Below are 20,350 nucleotides of genomic sequence, written 5' to 3'. Positions count from 1 at the left end.
TTTTCATCAGCTCATCTGTTGATTGGGCCGATCTGAAATAACTGAATTCACACTGAAGTCTCCGTCACGGATTCATAGGGTTTTGTCCCATTATTCAGGAATGCAGAAAATAATGAATTTCAATGAATAATGTATTGGTCCCAATATCACCAGTAGTAATCAGATTTTTTGAAGATTATTTTTAATGAAGCAATTCTTTTATGGCAATATGGCAACAGTGGGATAATGAAATCAAGGTTTAAGCCGTTTCTTTTTTACTTGGAAACCTGTATCCCGTTTCTTGAGATCAAGTGGGCGTTTCGCGAGACCTTTTTGATGATTGGTTCGAATGGTTGAAGGACAGCCTTCATTTCCCATTGCCGCTATCCGCGCTCTAAATCTCTGACGCCGTAAGCAAGCTATTCTGGCCACAGTGCTCCTCAGAGCGGACACAGTTGGCTTTCTCTGGCCGGTGCTTGTAGATCTACGATTTTCGGCTTAAAGCGGCAATAGTGCCCGGGGGCGCAAAAAAACACCTTCCGCAGGGCGGACAGGACAGACATACAGGACTTCCGCAGCTTGTTTCTAAACAAACTATAAATTTTAGCAGATAAATAGATCAGATTAACAAACTGCTTCACATGAACAATGTTGGTATAATTAAGATATTCGATATGGGACATTATATACACAGATTTACATCGTAAAGCGTCGGAAAGGGTGCATGTATTAAATTACAACCTGGTGCTGGTATCCCAGATACAATGACATTACTTATGTCATTTGTTCTAGTTTTCTCTTCTTTTTTTAAAATACATTTACTGTTCAGCTGTGGAAGTGATGGTATTGTTCTTACAGCCTCCTCAACTGTGTGCCGTGTGTGGACAAAAAGAAAATGCACTATGGCATGGTCCTGTATATTTTACAATCGCACCTCCTTTGGACAGTATGATGTTTATATCCATAACCAAAGTTATACAGTCATAACCCTTTCACACTACACCAGGTGTGGCTGTGGTTTAGGGCCATGCCAACTGCCCAACAGGAGTACAACCTGGGTTCAGAGTCGGACCAAACCCTGAACTCCTACCGCTGTCAGCTAGTGACAGAAAAGCCCCTTCCCCCACCCACTGACAACAACATCACCATCTGCAATACTTGGGCATGCTCTCCATACACCTCTCACCAACAGGACTAGAAAAATTACCACCGCTACAACCTGATTTCTCAGCCATAATGTTACATGTGCATTCTGTATTAACAAATATTTTAAATATGAAAATATTTTGGAAACATCAAATAAAATAAAAACTACACGACTGAACAACCATAACTCTGACCATACTTGATCTGTACATCCACACTGCATCCACAGCGTTCTGTGTTGAGATGATCTAGAGAAGATTGACAGGTTACAGCACCCTTGTAACCATAATCATTCAGTGAAGAACTGACAAAAAACAACGTGCTTTTTATTTTCTAATTCATTCTTCCTATATTCAAATGTACGAGAGGGTGGGTGGACCGATGGTGGACATCATAAACGTAGCGTCTGGATTTGTGAGGCACACCAAATGTTACACTAAGCTGGGGTGTACAATGTGGCCCCCGGTGTGACTATTCTCATACCAGACCGCTTTAAAACTGAGGTCTGGATTGACTGTCAAGCCAGCCTGCACTTTGGAAATCAAAGTCAAGCCAGACATCATGTAATTTCCTTCTGCGAGTACACATACGTGCGTTATTATGGTAACTGTGGCATTTCAGAATAAAAGCTAATAAAAAAAAACTTTAAAATATATTATACACTAAGACAAGATTTTCCACTGAGACATTTATTAAAAGGAAATGGCAATTTTACAGTGACTAAATTCCTTTTCTGACACATGATAGTAGACCACCGCAGAGTATCACTCTCATATACTATCGGGACCTTCCAATGTGGAATTTTAAAATGAAAGATCTTGTAAATGTTATGAGCTGCGATCCCTCTAAATTCAGATTTGAATTAAAAGGAAAGTGCCTGTTTTCATAGACCAATTTCACTTCAGAATGATAGCAGATCACCTCAGCGTGTCACTCCAACCGTAATCAAGGTATTCTGATATGGAATTTCATAATTAAAGCCTTCTAAAATGACATAATATGAGCTACGATACCCTCATAGTTCAGACATAATCAAAACTGTATTTTTAGCTCTGTTATATAAATGTGTTTATTTGGAAAGTTCACATTTTCACCTGAGTGAGGTTTACAGAAGGAGAGAGGAGGGGCAGCGGTGTCATAAATATTTTTGACAGAATCCTTTATGTAAGCCTTTCACACTGCTGACTCCTGTTCTGAGTTTGCACTAGTTTGTTACCCTGCCTGCAGCATTGTGTGGTAGGGTATTGGACCTGTCTGTCTGCCTGCCTGTGAATAATAACACCAGAACGGATGGGAGGGTTTTCATAAAACTTGGTAAGAATGATCAGTTGAAAGAGATGATTAACTTTTGGATAGAAAGTCAAAGGTCAACGTCACAATCAGGGTCAAGGTAAAAATTATATTAATTGAAATGTAATGGAAATTTGGATTCAGGGACTATGATATTAGTTATATAAGTGCGTATGTGCATGTATGTATGTTGGCTGCTAATCTCACATACTATAATTAGACTGATCAGCAGCATATTTCTTGTGCGCACTGACAGCAGGCCAAAGACCTCAGTTATATATATATATATATATATATATATATATATATATATATATATATATATATATATATATATTAGGCCATATTGTCTAGGTCCTCTTCGTTCAGTTTCGTTCCCATCAAGTGGATCTAAATAATCTCTGCTTCTTAAAAAAGATCTATTGGTAGTAAGTAAGAAACAAAGTTACCGCCATCTGATTTGGCGCAGTATTTTTATAATCAGTGTTTAAAAGTCGGTACTATTTTCTTAGCAGCGTAGTAATACTTTCAAAGGGGTGGTGCGGTTTTTGGCACGTGATTCCCGTTACAACCAATGGGGTCGCCTCTTTATTTCCACCATTTCCTGCAACAACAGCCATAGCAACGGTAACGTCCGAAGAAAATAAATCAAAACAAAGAAAATATCCTTCAAAAGCACGTCAAAAGGACTCGAAACGATGCTATATGAATCTTATGTCTGTCCAGAAAGAAGAGGTTCAGGAATTTACACGGACAAGATGGGATACATGTACAACAAGCCATGGATACACGACGGTCGTCTGTCCCGACCGAACTTCAACCAGGTGTTTGCACTTTTCCATTTACGGCCCGTACATCTACATAAACGTTCAGATTTCAAATATAAAGTGCTTACCGCATGGCCATTGATGTTACAATTCTGTATGGTCCCGCAGAAATACCCGTATATTCCGTATTGTTCAATAAAGAGTATTCTTAACCGATCGGTGGCCATTTTCTCATAGATTTATAATGTATCAGAGTGCAATACACCTCCCATCCGATAGGGTCGCGTGGTTGAAAGGATATGGTGAAAATAGCCACCGATCGGATTAACAGGCTTTTTATTGAACAATACGGAAGATACAGGTACTTCTCTGGTTCCGTACATAATTGTAACATCCATGGCCATGGGTAAGCATTTTAAATCTGAAATATGAACGTTTATGTAGATGTACGGGCCGTTAATGGAGAAAGTGCAAACACCTGGTTGAATGTTTCAGGGCTACTACAGAACGTGCGTCAACGTTACTTATATAAACATCAACATTGTGTGGATATGGGTTCTTACAAGCCTCCTGAGGACGCTGGGTTTCACGCAACATTCTACCAGCGTTTTATTGACAAAAATACTTTAATGTGATTAATGTGAGAGGAAAACGGCAGAAGGATCAACTCTTTCAAACAGAAACGTCAGCAGGTGAGCCACACACACGGGGGGGGGGGGGGGGGGCGTTGTGAAAGTAAAACTACCTCAAAATTCTACTTGAGTACAGTAGCCTACTTGAGTAAATGAGGCGCAGTTTATGGAGCTAGTTCAGGCCAGGCAACTCAAGGGATTGGGGCAACCGATCAGGTGACTAGGTCACATGCTCTTTCCTCCTGATCGGGTGGTTATAGGTACTGTGCTGTTACCTGCTCACTCTGGCTGCCCTGTCTTGCTGAGCCGACGTGCGTCGTTACTGCTGCTGCTGCTGCTTGCTGAGATCTGCTATCGCTGCTTACCTGCTGCTGCCCATGAAAGTCATGGATGGATATTACGTTGCTGCCATTGTCCATGCTGCGCCAATCATAGCTACTCAGCTGTGTGCTACTGGTTCTAAACGTGGTGTTACTTTCTTTACTTAAGTTAAAAACTAAATCAAATTATGGAAAAAATCGCTTGCTAAAACGCTCAGCTCAAAAGCAGTAGCGTTCGTCATTGATCGATCTCAGTATGGTCAACTAGAGAGTGTAGAAATAGAGTAACGACACGCTTGATCCCGCCGCAAACGGGCTCCTTGCTTTAGTTCCGCATTCCATTCTTAAAATGGGAGTCGACGCTTATGTCAGAACTCTCTTTATGGCACTGGGTTAAACGGTAGTTCACCAACAGTGTTGCTAAATTGCTATGTTTCTTATCGTAAGTAACGATGGGCTCGGGGTTCTGTTATGGTCCCCAGTTTAGTGTGTATTTGTTCAAAGTAGTTCTCTTTATCTCAAGATTTGGGTTTCTAGACCTGGCTGCTTGCTTCTCTCTCAAGAGATGGCAACACCAATCTGTCGATCACAGAGAAATGGATGGCGTTCGCGGTGCAGGGAGAGAGAGAGAGAGAGAGAGGGAGGGAGATAGAAAAGGCATGGCGTCACTTTTGTGAGTTGCTTTGCTTGTTCTGGCTCTAATGTTCAGATTAACATCTTATGTACTGGTTAAAACACGGATGTGCTCAGTTGGCTGCATCTTGCTTAATGTATAGTTTAATATATTTATGGATAGTTCAGTGCCTTCTTTAGACGGTACTCTTATTCTGAAGAGCTTGTCCACCAGATGTTGTATTTGAGGCTTATAGTTGATGACCGAACACATCTCTACCCAGGCGGATGAGAGATGAGAAACTAACTTGTGAGATAGTGTTCAAGAGTAGGTTTTTGCACTGCAGCTTAAATGTTAATGTTCAGCTGCTAGAACTCATTGAAAATGTTTTACCATTAATCTATAGGATGTTCTGTTTCGGCGCTGGGCTGAAATGAATGAACTATTACGTTATGGGATAAAAGGGTAAGCTTTGTTCCGTATTCAGCTGTCTACTCTATGATTGGTTGATTTTCTAGTGTAAACTGGGAATTGTAGTCTCTATATTTATCATTTTATGTAGTCTGCGTGGTAAAATACATTTCAATCAGGCTGAATGGCATAAGATGGTAAGTAATTATAGTAAGCCACAGCAATTAAAGTATTATATTTATAAAAAAAAATATATATATATATATATATATTAATGTTATGAACTTACTTGCGACTTGCAAATGTGAGTAAAACAGCAATAATGCTTGCAAGTATCACAGTGTAGGATTAATAAATGTGCAAGTCTAGTTGGTGTTAAATATTATAGGTTACGGGTTGTTCGGATTCCAATCATCATTTAGCAGTATTTTAATCAGAAGGCTGCGAGTATGTTGTAAGGATGTGCATAGATCATTCTATGCTTAAAGCAGTCTGTAGTTGTGCAGTCTGGCATTATATTGTGTTACTTATTTATGGACAGATAATAGGGGTAGGGATGATTTATCTCCATGTGCCGATGGTGGCTATAGTTATTTACCTCTTGTATAGCTATAACTGGTATCTAATTGCAGAGTAGGAAAAATGGCATGCTAGAGTTGTTGTAGCACAGGCTAACACAGTACGTTTGCTTCTTGTGGAAGCTTTAGATTGTCGTAGCACAGGCTAGCACAGCATGTTGCTTCTTGTACGGAAGCTTTAGATTGTTGTAGCAAAGGCTAGTCAGCATGTTTGCTTCTTATGTGGAAGCTTTAGATTGTTATAGCACTTGCCTACGTGGAGGCCGAATTGTTAGCAAAGCTATCTCAGCATGCCTTGCTACGTGGATAGCTCTGGATTGTTTGTAGCACAGGCTAGCATAGCATGGTTTTCTTCCCTCGTGGAAGCTTGAATTGTCTTAGCACAAGCTATCTCAGCATGCCTTGCTACGTGGATAGCTCTGGATCGTTCGTAGCACAGGCTAGCATAGCATGGTTTGCTTCCCACGTGGAAGCTTGGATTGTTCGTAGCACAAGCTAATTCAGCATGTTTGCTTCTCATGCGGAAGCTTGGATTGTTGGTAGCACAAGCTAAACACAGCATGTTTTGCTTCCCATGCGTAAAGCTATCAAATTGGTTGTAGCACAAGCTAACTCAGCATGCTTTCTTATGTAGATAGCTGGATTGTCGTAGCACAAGCTAAACACTGCATGCTTGCTTCCATATGGGAGGTACATGGTATATAGAAAAGTTGGTTGCCAAGTGATGTTGTCATGTTAGGAGCATCAAGATTACAGAAGTAAAGTTTGCAACAGGATAGATAGTGGGGCTTCAGTAGAGTCAAGATATCAGTCATTTGTCCATGTTGGCTGGGCGCACCAATTAAATAAAATTAGCAATATAATAATATTGCCGCGACATATCTCGCAGGACGGATAAAAGAGGGACTCCGATGCTGGCTGCTCCTGTTATCAATAGTTACACTATGTTGATGGGCTCTTTGCTTGTCTCATGCTTATCAAAAGCTGGGTGACTGGAAGTATTTGTCCCCGTATAAAAGGCGCTGCTGTATCCGCCAGAGTGGGATGCTCACGGCATATTTAGCACCACATCACGGTGTGTTCATCACTGGTGTCGAGTGTTGCAGCGCAACCAGCAGCTTGCGGTGTGCGACTGACTGTGTCAGGATTTGAGGCCACTCTCGCACATTGACGTGCAGCATGCGTCCCCACACATCCACAAGCGAAGCACGCACGCTTCACCGGGGATGTGTGAGCGGCTTCAGGAAGTAAATTCCTGTCCCAGCGGTCTATAACGGCGTCATCTCGTCCAGGGTGGCTTACCATGGTAATTGCAAGGATAATTCTGGTTCTAGATTCCAGGTTGAGCTACCTACGCTCTTGGCGGCACTGTGAGCTCTCAAGGCAGCGTGAGAGAGCTGCTTGAGATGTGGGCTTCTCAATGTTCTCAGCACTATGCTGCATCATCTACTGTGCGGGCTAGCACAAGGCTCTCAAGGCAGCGTGAGAGAGTGCTTGAGATGTGGGCTTCTCAATGTCTTCTCGGCACCTATGCTGCATCATCTACTGAGCCGCCTAGCTTGCTACTAAAACTCTGCTAAATCAATTCTGCCAACCCTCTGGCGTCTGGCTCTGTTGGGCCGATCCAGACTTGCAACAGATGGCATTTTGTGCTAAATCTATTAGGCTATGGATGGAGAGGGATATCGGCGTTAGTTAATATTATTCACATGTCTAATAATCTGCGTCAAGCTCCGCAAGCTATAATTTAAGCTTGTATACTGTATTCTTTCTGCATCAACTGCTATGTTGCTAATATGCGCCACATGGCGCTTAATCAATTTAGACCGAGGCCGATTCTAAAATCTCCTTCTAAATCTGTTCTGGAAACTTCAAATAGTTTTAAAAAATATATATAAAATGCATGTTGCTATACGGTAAATGGCAACATGAACCCAAAATGGGTTAAATTGGTCATAGGATGGCCGGGCTAATCCAGAATTGCATAACATTGTGTTTGTCTCTCCATTGTAGGCCTAAACTCGAACTGGTTCACTGCAAGCTGCGAGAGATCTGCTCAAGCTGTGGGCTTTCTCCATCCTCCGTATTGGTGTAGCTACACCTGCAGCGCTGCTTGTCCTTCCGCTTCTCTTAAATCTATGGGGCAATGGTCCTCAGGAGCTTACGTAGATATTGGTTAATAAGGATGACATTCTGCAGGCTAAAAGCTCATGAGTATGAGCGCTCTAGCTGTTCTATCGCTAATTCAATAAATGCTGCTTGCGCATTATTGACGCTTTAATTACAACTCGGGTGGATTGCTGGGGATTTAGTTTAGTGGTGATGTCATGGCGTTAAAATGTTGGGCTATTTAAAATGTTGGGCTATTTATGACTATACAGTCAGGCTAATATTATTAGTAGTAAGCTGAGTCTATTAGTAAGTGCTGCTCAGGTATCGTTATAAAAAGCTGCTGCCGCAATATTCATTGCTTAATTTTGAGATCGGGTGGATGGCTGGGGATTAGTTATTGGTGACTTCATGGCGTTAAAATGTTGGGCTATTTAAAATGTTGGGCTATTTATGACTATACAGTCAGGCTAATATATTATATATATATAGTACTGATTCAGATGTTAAGTAAAGATAGCACGTCTTTACACACATAGTCAGTACACTTTATTTATTATGGATGATAAACAATAGTTATCATTCATCATAGGATGACTCATTTATATATATATATATATATGTGTATATATATAGCAGATTTCTTGAAAAAGAAATAAATATAGAATGTCCTCTTCGAATCCGCTTTGGTGCGGCGCAGCTGTGGACACCATATTAGGATATCGTCTAGGACTCCTGAATTCAGGGATCAGCAGGTACCTGGATTCATCAGGCTTGTTGAACACATGGATGCATGCTGCATTTGTTTAGTTAAATTTAAAAATTAAATGATGAGGAACTCAGTCATTATATCATGTTAATTTATGGAGCTCCACCATTCTCACAGATGGTTGGTCCGGTGTCAGGCTCTGTGCTCCCAGGCGGTTTTGGGGGTTCTTGCTGTTTTGGGGGTTTAATTCATTCCCTGTAAATGCTATTTGGCATGTAACATTCATTAAAATGTTATCCTTACAGGGAATGAATGGATTCAGAGGCCTGACGCCAAACCATGCTTCCTCATGCTTTCTATTCCATGCTCAAGCTTGCTAATAAATATATATTCTAATCCAATCTAAGAGTTGTCTGACTGAAATGAGGCGCAGTTTATGGAGCTAGTTCAGGCCAGGCAACTCAAGGGATTGGGGCAACCGATCAGGTGACTAGGTCACATGCTCTTTCCTCCTGATCGGGTGGTTATAGGTACTGTGCTGTTACCTGCTCACTCTGGCTGCCCTGTCTTGCTGAGCCGACGTGCGTCGTTACTGCTGCTGCTGCTGCTTGCTGAGATCTGCTATCGCTGCTTACCTGCTGCTGCCCATGAAAGTCATCCCACCCGCCTCCCCGGCATCCACCTGTAGGCTCTGTTTCTAGATCCCATGGGGGTTTAATTCATTCCCTGTAAATGCTATTTGCCATGTAACATTCATTAAAATGTTATCCTTACAGGGAATGAATGGATTCAGAGGCCTGACGCCAAACCATGCTTCCTCATGCTTTCTATTCCATGCTCAAGCTTGCTAATAAATATATATTCTAATCCAATCTAAGAGTTGTCTGACTGAAATGTACCTTGTTACTTTACACCACTGAAAGTACAGGTACTAAAAAAAACGTGCAGTACTCAAGTGAATGTCCACCACTGCATATTGGACTGTCAAATATTGATTTGTCATTTTATGATTGTATGGGTGCTATTACTGTATTTTAAACATTCGTGTGTCATTTCATCCATGTTCCATCTCTGTGATAAGTCAGACATCTTTACATCGTTAACAGCTAATACACCAGATGTTGTGATTGATAAAGAGTCCAGGGAAGTGTCTGTAGCCTAGAGGAAGCCTTTATGACAACGGTCATTAAATACCAACCACTCCTACATACCATCTCAGAGCTGGGCTATTAGGTGCAGACTATTTGTTTTTATATTTGGCAGCCTATAGGACATACCTACATACTGGCTGTTAGAGGGTTTCAACAACTTTGGATGCCCAAAAAGGAGGCAAAAAGGTTGGCAAAGTATTGTGCTGTAATTTGACGATGCAGTTATTTGTTAAGGAGGCTTAGGAGTGTTGAGTTGCTACTGAACCTGGATATTTGTAACAAATCCCAGGCAAAATATCGAATGTTTTCTCTCAGTAAATTGTTAATCTGAACGACAAACTTTTAAGTACATTCAATTTCTTTTTAAATTGAAGATAAGAGATAAGATAAGACCTGTATTGATCCCGTGAGGAAAATTGAGGCATCAAAGGCAGCACAGGAGTTAAGATACAGATTACAGGGAAAGACAAAGCACTGTAGATACAGCAGGGTAAAAAATACATAATTGACATAACATAAAACAATACAAAATATACAACACTATATGTACACCCTCAGCAGAGTATGTGTGTATATTCTTGTTTTTTAAAGAAATAACTAACATTACTTGCACATTACTAACGATTATAAACAGGTGTTGCATTGTAAAATATAACAATACTCTAACTTGTTTTTTGTGTTTTAAGGAACAGGAGAACCAGATGTTATCTACGCCCAGGTTAACCACCAAAACAAAGGCAAAGTCAAGAATAAGAAAGGTAGGTGAAATGCTTGCACAACATCCACAATATTATGCTATAATCTAGTCCTCAATAATGCATGTGTTGCACTGAAACAATGCTGCTAGTCCTGAAAAGACGAGTAGAAACAGCCTTATGGTTAAAGCTGAGTCATCAGACTGAGAATAAACACACTGTGAATTCAAATGCACTACGTATCATTTCTGATCAAATGTTATGTGCACTGTTTTCCATTCACTGAATATCCAGCTCCAGAGACAACTGAAGATACAGTTTATTCTCAGGTCAAACCAGGAACAGCCCTTGGTAAGAACTAGATCTTAATTTAAATCAATGATTCTAAACCTTTTTCATTTCAAGAACCCCAGGCCACAGACCCCCATTTGATACATTATATATATTTTATCTCTGTGACCCCAATCTACACTGTAAAATCCCCAGTGTTAATTTAACTCTGAGAGTCTACAAATGGAACATGGACCTGTAAGGGTCATTTGTACCAAATGGAACATGGACCTGTAAGGGTCCATTTGTACCAAATGGAACATGGACCTGTAAGGGTCCATTTGGTTCCATTTGTACACTCATGTCGTTTGTAAAACTAATGGCAGATATATCTGTCATGAATCAAATTGTTTGCAGAATTTAGAGGCAGACTCAGATTTTCTCTCATGATTGTTGTTGTTATCTGGGTTTAAAGTTGTTTGCTGCTGTTTTGTTCCAGGTTAGTAAATGAAGATGTCAGGAGAATGTGATACAGAAAAGACAACATGGAAGAAGCAGAGTTGTATTTATATCCACACTGATATTGAGTCATCCACACAAATTGAATCCCATTTGAAGACATTTAACAGACTTTAAACCTGCATCGTGTCGCCCACTATGCTAAGCCCCTACTGGTAAATACCCACGGGAAGCCAGCGCTCCCCTTTAGCACCTTCCCACGCTACTATTTTCTTAGCAGCGTAGTAATACTTTCAAAGGGGTGGTGCGGTTTTTGGCACGTGATTCCCGTTACAACCAATGGGGTCGCCTCTTTATTTCCACCATTTCCTGCAACAACAGCCATAGCAACGGTAACGTCCGAAGAAAATAAATCAAAACAAAGAAAATATCCTTCAAAAGCACGTCAAAAGGACTCGAAACGATGCTATATGAATCTTATGTCTGTCCAGAAAGAAGAGGTTCAGGAATTTACACGGACAAGATGGGATACATGTACAACAAGCCATGGATACACGACGGTCGTCTGTCCCGGCACTTTTCCATTTACGGCCCGTACATCTACATAAACGTTCAGATTTCAAATATAAAGTGCTTACCGCATGGCCATTGATGTTACAATTCTGTATGGTCCCGCAGAAATACCCGTATATTCCGTATTGTTCAATAAAGAGTATTCTTAACCGATCGGTGGCCATTTTCTCATAGATTTATAATGTATCAGAGTGCAATACACCTCCCATCCGATAGGGTCGCGTGGTTGAAAGGATATGGTGAAAATAGCCACCGATCGGATTAACAGGCTTTTTATTGAACAATACGGAAGATACAGGTACTTCTCTGGTTCCGTACATAATTGTAACATCCATGGCCATGGGTAAGCATTTTAAATCTGAAATATGAACGTTTATGTAGATGTACGGGCCGTTAATGGAGAAAGTGCAAACACCTGGTTGAATGTTTCAGGGCTACTACAGAACGTGCGTCAACGTTACTTATATAAACATCAACATTGTGTGGATATGGGTTCTTACAAGCCTCCTGAGGACGCTGGGTTTCACGCAACATTCTACCAGCGTTTTATTGACAAAAATACTTTAATGTGATTAATGTGAGAGGAAAACGGCAGAAGGATCAACTCTTTCAAACAGAAACGTCAGCAGGTGAGCCACACACACGGGGGGGGGGGGGGGGGGGGGGGGGCGTTGTGAAAGTAAAACTACCTCAAAATTCTACTTGAGTACAGTAGCCTACTTGAGTAAATGTACCTTGTTACTTTACACCACTGAAAGTACAGGTACTAAAAAAAACGTGCAGTACTCAAGTGAATGTCCACCACTGCATATTGGACTGTCAAATATTGATTTGTCATTTTATGATTGTATGGGTGCTATTACTGTATTTTAAACATTCGTGTGTCATTTCATCCATGTTCCATCTCTGTGATAAGTCAGACATCTTTACATCGTTAACAGCTAATACACCAGATGTTGTGATTGATAAAGAGTCCAGGGAAGTGTCTGTAGCCTAGAGGAAGCCTTTATGACAACGGTCATTAAATACCAACCACTCCTACATACCATCTCAGAGCTGGGCTATTAGGTGCAGACTATTTGTTTTTATATTTGGCAGCCTATAGGACATACCTACATACTGGCTGTTAGAGGGTTTCAACAACTTTGGATGCCCAAAAAGGAGGCAAAAAGGTTGGCAAAGTATTGTGCTGTAATTGGCAGCCGCCATATATGGCAGAGACGGTGTTACTTATACCCATAGAGTACTGAGTGACATGTTTATTGTATCGTGAAGACATATGCCAGGATTATGTGAATGTAACCTTACTGCACCTATAATATTTGTGTCCCTGTATGTTTCTCCTTTATGTGAACATAAATAAATGGTGTGTGTGTGTGTGTGTGTGTGTGTGTGTGTGTGTGTGTGTGTGTGTGTGTGTGTGTGTGTGTGTGTGTGTGTGTGTGTGTGTGTGTGTGTGTGTGTGTGTGTGTGTGTGGAAATGAACCACCCTTCGCTGACCGCTACAAGATCTTCTGTGAGAGTCATCCGCCATGGCTTATAGTTGACCAAGAGGTGCTGAAAATAAACCAGCTACGAAGGATGTTCGTAAACACAGTGAAGAAGCATGAGGACCTTGATGCTTCAAACTACAGGTAACTCAAATACCATGTGTGTCTTTGACAGTTCTGGGAAACAAAACAAAAACCTTTATGCTGAAAAGTATATTATATTCCCTCACAAAAACGTCTATGAGAGTATAATTACACTAAATTGGCTATCATTGTTAATACATCTTTATTTATACACTTGTGCTCATCTTTCCCTAACATTTTATGTTGCAGGCAGGATAAATTGAAGCGGAGGTTGACCCCTGAATTCCCCCAGCTGTTTTTTCACTGCCCTACCAAGTGCAACATCTCTGAACATACATGTCCTTCCTAGGTATTTTAGGAAAAAGGTTTGGTGATGCAGGGCTGCAAGACATACTCATTGAGTCAAGTTGGTGCCCCAAATCCATCAATGGTGTGATCAGTGGTCATCCACAGGAGATGCAGTCTGCACTTTCATATTTAGTCATATTTGTATACTATTTTGCTGCCGTTGCACTGTCAACCAACATTTCTCTGTTCATACCTGTGAGTGACACAGAAGGCCTGATCTGGGGGGTGGGTGGGAGGGTTGATGTACAAATGACACATGCTGTGACACACTGTGGTATTTTAATACATATTTCATACCATATGTTGTAATAATTTGGAGCTTTAGTGTATTTATTTTACTCTAGTCCATTTTTGGCATTATTCCAATCTAGGGGGCTGATTTTCAGCCATTTTGGGCCAAGGAGTGCTTGCTTTTTTTCTCCTACCTTTCAGTACACAGTAGGTTGTGACATTTTCTATGTATAAAATATAAGCTTTTAGCTAAATGTACTATGTGTATGTTTCATTGTGCTGGGCACCAATCACTTCAGTAGAAGCGTTTTCTTTCTACATTTCATGATCAAAATTCAAACATGAGTACACTAAGGCACCAATACTTGTTTCAGATGTTAGGTACATGTATTTATGACATTTGAGAAAGATTTTGTGTTGCCAAAATCAATTTTCAATATTTTACAAGCAAAAATAGCAGCAAAAGATTTTAGTTTTTTGGTTATTCACTTTAATATACATATCTGGCTTGTGAAAAAATACTGCAGGATTTTGTGCGGAGGTATTTTAACCCAAAGTCCACAAGGGTATTGTCTATGCAAAAATGCATTGAAAAAGTAGATCCAAGACGTGGGAACGAAATTCATTTTCTAGGCACTTTTTGGAGGGTCACCACACGGCCTATATATAGAACGGAGGTCTTTGGCCTACTGTCAGTGCGCACAAGAAATGTATATACTTTTTTCAGTCAATGACAACTATGCCATGTTATGGCAATTTATAATTGCTTAGCAATCCAGGCTATGGGACACACGTCCCATGAGGCTATCGACCGGAACTAACTAATCTGTTGCCTATCCATCTGGATTATGGGATCTATGCTATAGTACTAATGAGCCAGTTACAACACTCCTGTCCTCGTACGGCACAAGCCGATGCTACACCAACGTATACATTCATCAACATGACAACATACCACAAAACCCCCACAACACTAGAGTCGTACAGTATGTCCGTGCACATTCAACTCAGTCTGAGCTGACTTAACCCATTGAGACCTGAAGCCGATTCTACATGTCTCCTAAATCTCAACTGTATTCTGAAAAATGTATGTTTCTATATCAGTGGTGCTCAATCTTTTTCATGTCAAGGACCCCCAAAATTATATGTATTTGGCCGCGGACCCCCATCAAAATATTTTGTTCCAGGGGACCCCCCAGAAGCAAAGATTTTAGTTAAAAAAAATCGCTTTAAAAATATATATATTCAAAGATTTGCACACATTTTCACGATTTTTCAAAAATAGCAGATCTACAAGCTCGTAGCGCGGCACTCGGTGCCGCGCTATGAGCTTGTATATCTGCTATTTTTGAATAGCTCAAAGTGTAAAATAATGCTTTTTTAGCTCAAATCAAAAAATGACACAGTTCCAGGTCTTAATGGGTTAAGTCAATCTTTATCCCCGTCAAGTTCACCAACACGCATCAAAACTATTGTAGCCTAATTGAAATCACAGAGTAGGCAAGTAAGTACATTGTATTCATAAAGCACCTTTCGAAACATTGTTACAAAGTGCTGTACAATGGAACACAATATAAACAACATTAAAACAAGTTAAAACAGGGTACAATAACAAAATGTAGTAATAATACAATACAACAAGGACAGACACTGTACAGTTGCCGAACGAGTATGCTGGATTTAGACATTTATAACATGTTTTGGGTGATTGGATCGTGATATCCCTGCTGAATTTAACCTTATGCCATGCATGTGTACTGTGTGGGGTTAAGCGACCAATCTGTCTCTTTTCTCTCTCTGCATCTCATATGGAATGTCACAACACACACATGCACACGCACACACGCACGCGCGCACACACACACACACACACACACACACACACACACACACACACACACACACACACACGCACACACACACACACACGCACGCACACACACACACACACACACACACACACACACACACACACACACACACACACACACGCAAGAGTCTGATGTCTCTTTCCTGAGACTATGCTGTAGGGATGCTTCCAAATTCTCCAAATGCATTTTTAATATTTCATAACCGCTTGTAAGTCAGCTGTGTTTGCTGCGGGACACCGTTGTACACCGAAGCAAAAAAACAGGCACTAGTTGAGTCATCTCGGCAGGAACGCGCAGACTGTAAAGCGGTGATTTCAAAGCACTGCAATGGGTCACAGACGAGAGAGCCAAGAGCGATAAACAGCATTTAACATCAAATGAAAACAACGTGAAATGTAACCTGTGCAACGGAAAACATCCAGCCGTGATCGTCCTTATTGGTTCACCACGGTGACGTGTCGTTGTGTTGATGAAACGTGCACGTGAAACCACAGTGCTATGCTACCGCTAATCACAAAGATTGAATACATGTGTATGGATACACGACCCGGTCTCATAAAACATTACCACTTGAAAAGTAGCTATGAGGGCTGAGGAGGCTGTGCAATATCTCATCAAAACTGGTTATACAACTGTAACCACCATGTGAGTATAATATACTAAACAAAAAATATATACTAATCTTCGCCAGGGCAGTAGAATATCAGCATTGGATTTTGATCCGTTTCTGGCATTCCTACCATGCTGTACAATTGACTGTGTAGCCATAATATTAATGACATTAACAGCTTACTCAAATCATTAACTGACTGGTGATACAACAATAATTGACGCAAGGGAATAACAATCACACTTTGCAGATTAACATTGAATGACAGAAATCTGTTGAGAACTATGTGATGTTACTCACATTGGAGCTGGGAGGATTGCACACACATTGCAATGTATTAGGGTGTAACATTGTGACATGTTTTTCCTAGTGATGACAAAATGCCACACTACTTTGGGATATCTTTATGTTCAAAGATTTGTCTTCATAATAGCCTGTCACCTCTGATGACAGTCCTTTATTATATCCCTTCCCCACTTTGCCCCATGTTTTTTTAAACTCGCATACAACCCCAAAACGTCATCAAATGTCCAGACAGAGTCAGGTGTGTAGAGAGGTAGGGCATGCCTCGTTGTTCTCTATTTAATGTACCTTTCTAGTGTTAATGTCTATTATAAGATGTGTCTTAACACATTCCACGCCAGAGTTTAATATCATAATGTACTCACCAGTGCCAGCGATTTATTGTTGTTTTTTAGTTTTTTTCACGTCGCCACAGACCTCGCTAAATACCTTAAGATCGCGCGTTGAACTGTTTGTAGACACACAGGGTAGCTGTGTGAGTGGCCCAGAGAAGACCGTTTCAATCGGCGACATTCCATTTTGCAGTAGTCGCGGTTTATGTTAAACAGCGTTCAGCGAGGAGAAAAAAAACTCAGAGATAATGGCGTATTAGGGGAAGACTTAGAGCGGCGGCGGGTGGGAACGAAAATCTCCGGATACGGATATTTCCATATCCGGGTGTGCTACAATGAAATGTGTCACTGCGAGGGAGGCCTACAATGAAATGTGAACCTGCGAGAAAAAAAGAAAAAAAAAAGACCACTTCGCATAGAACTACGCGACTGGCACGCTGCGTAATTATTTAGGTTTGCGTAGAACTACGCGATTGGCACGCAATGTGTTAACTCTGAATATTTATTCACATGAGCAAAAAGCATGTTTCATTAAAACATAAGACAAAATAGAAATGCCATCCCATGCCACATATCGCCTATGCTGCATCCAAATCATAACTCAGGATTTCCTGCTTCCTAGTCGGGAGATTGGGTTTTCTCAAACCAAATGAATTGACGTCATCAACAGTAAAACGTTATAACTTTTTATCAAGATTGCTAAAAGACATTTTAGTTCGATTGTCGTGCTTTTAGAGCAATTTAGAGGGGACATAAAGTCTGCACACCACAAAGTAGCACCCAAAGTGGTTGACTTTATTGAGTTTAAGTTTTATTGAGCTTACAGTAGCTTGAAAAAAAATATCTCACATCTGACCTTAAAGTAGTCTACAGTAGCTTGAAAAAATACCTCCTAATTCCGGCGATGAACAGATGCAGCATTATCATGAGGTCACGGTCTCACTGTAAGGGTACGGTCACACATGAACGATGACAGGGGAGTGGCCAACGGATGCCAAGATGTCAAACACGTCAAACTTCAATGAAACTGAACCCGTAAGACACAGGCTATGTTTAAAATGGTATACTTGGAACCTGCATACAGCACCCGTATGCACTGCATGCTACTGCTCACAGTAGTATAGGCCTACACAGTACGAACTGATTGACTGAAAAGCTGCTAGCCAATCAGCTGAATTATTCTCAAGTGTTGCACATTTTAAATAGGGTTTTAATGGACAACATCCAAATCACAGTTTGTGAAGTAGTCAATCCTGGTACTCAAAACCAAAAACTGCAGAACAAACAAAGACAATCCATGCTGGCAGAAGAAAAAAGTACAAGCAATACAGAGATGGAACAGATACACTCAAACACAGGGTTTAAATAGACACAGGGACTCACAGGACACAGGTGAACGGCGGTGGACAATAGACCAATTATTTGTTTACCAACATTGAGACTGGATGCACAGGTGATTGTTTCATGCAATTAATTCTCAACCTGTTGTTTCGGGGTGCGCTGGTTTCAGCACACCCCAACCCCCTCTTGTGTGTTGGCTAGTGAGGCGCGTCCTAGCGAGACCTAGCAGAATGGGTTTCATTGCGCGCATACTGGTTGCACGCATACTGGTTGCACGCATACTGGTTCTTATCAGTGTGACGTCATCTGTTAAGGGGTCTATAAGACACGATTGGCTAAAGGACTAACAGGACACAGGTGGCGAACGTAACTAATCACAAGGTAACGAGACAAGATAGGTAACAGGAACAAAGTAGGGTAAAACAGGAAACACTATAAAGGTTACTTCAAAATAACAGCACCAAAACCTAAGTACACCACAGGAAACAGGAAACAATCAAATGACTCTACAAAACACGGCGACAGATCCTTGACACGTGTGCAACGATATGCCTGTTTCTACAATCATCTCCAGCCCTGCCACTTTTCTGTTGTTGCCACTATGGCCTGTGTACATAGTACAAGTGCAATAATTCATATTTTATGTATCTACCCATTATGCCCATATCAGCTTATACAATTGCATACTGCATAGTGTTTATATTTTCTAACTGTATACTTATCTTTACCTTCATATTTTGAGAATGCACTCTGTATAAATGTGTTAATACTGTCATTATTCAGTATAATGCACCAACCTCACCAAAGGAATTATTTCTGATAATATTTACATCTATGACTGAACTGATGATGATGCTGTAGTAAGTATCACGACCAGAGCTAATTTATTGTTCTTCAACTGCAAAGTATTGTTCTCTGGCCTACCTAATATCACTACCATAAGCTTTTGTAAAATGCTGCTGCTAGAATTCTAATTAGAACTAAGAAATATGACCATATTATCCCTATTCCTTCCTTCACTGGTGGTTTCCAATTCACATTAGAGTAGCTTCTGTTAACCTATAAAACTTTACATGGGTTATCACCATCATACTGCTCCTAATAGATATCTCTTCCTATACCCTATCTTGGCCCCTCCGGTGTTCAGGAGCTAGACTCTTAACTGCAAAAACAATCCCTAGAGTTAAAAATAAGTAATAGGGCTTTCACCTATTACCCCAAGTTTTTCTTTTCTTTTTCTAATAATCTAGGCTATGTGCTGCTACAGTTTCCTCTCCTCTTGGCCATGGCTGTGCGTCTGCAACGGATCAGACAGCTATCCCTTACTGTGTTTTATTACCAATACGCTGTAACTAATACAACTCGTCTATAATAAATGACTGGTACTGTCACTTTACCAGCATGGGCATTTAAAGGACAACTTTGTTTTTTTACAACCAAGGTTTATGTTTTAGCTTGTATATTTAGCCTAAATATGTCTATATAGGCTAAATATGTCTTTTTTTACACAATAAAAAAGGTCCTGTGGTCTTTGATGGCCAGATGTGAGTTATCGGGGGCTAGAACAGCTACTGTAAATAATAATAAAGAAATCGCCGGGTTATTGTGTAAAAAAATACATATTTAGCCACCTGCCCGAATGCCCCCGCCCACTGTAAAAAAGATTGTGAACATTGCTAAAACTATAGAAAGCAGTAGGCTAAATGAAAAAAAAAATTACAAGCTAAAACATAAACCTTGGTTGTAAAAAAAACAAAGTTGTCCTTCAACAATTTTGTTGGTTTGTTTGTTTTTCATTTGAATACTGCCCACTCAGTACCTGCTCTGAAAGGGGGTCTCCTCTTCTGTGATACCTCCTGAACCTTTTCCTTTCTTTTCCCAGCAAGGTTTTTTTTCTTTTTCTTGCCTGATGGAGGGTGTAAGGACAGGTGTCCTTTGTTTCCTTTGTTAGAAGTGGGCCTGTAAAGCCCTTTGAGACTGTAACAGTGATTAAGGGCTATACAAATACAATTTAAGAGTTAAGAGCTGAGTTGAGTTC

The sequence above is a fragment of the Gymnoscopelus braueri genome, assembly GCF_963280865.1.
Source record: "Gymnoscopelus braueri genome assembly, chromosome: 2".
Taxonomy (NCBI): domain Eukaryota; kingdom Metazoa; phylum Chordata; class Actinopteri; order Myctophiformes; family Myctophidae; genus Gymnoscopelus; species Gymnoscopelus braueri.
The sequence above is the reverse complement of the archived record's forward strand: the minus strand, read 5'-3'. Positions refer to the sequence as shown.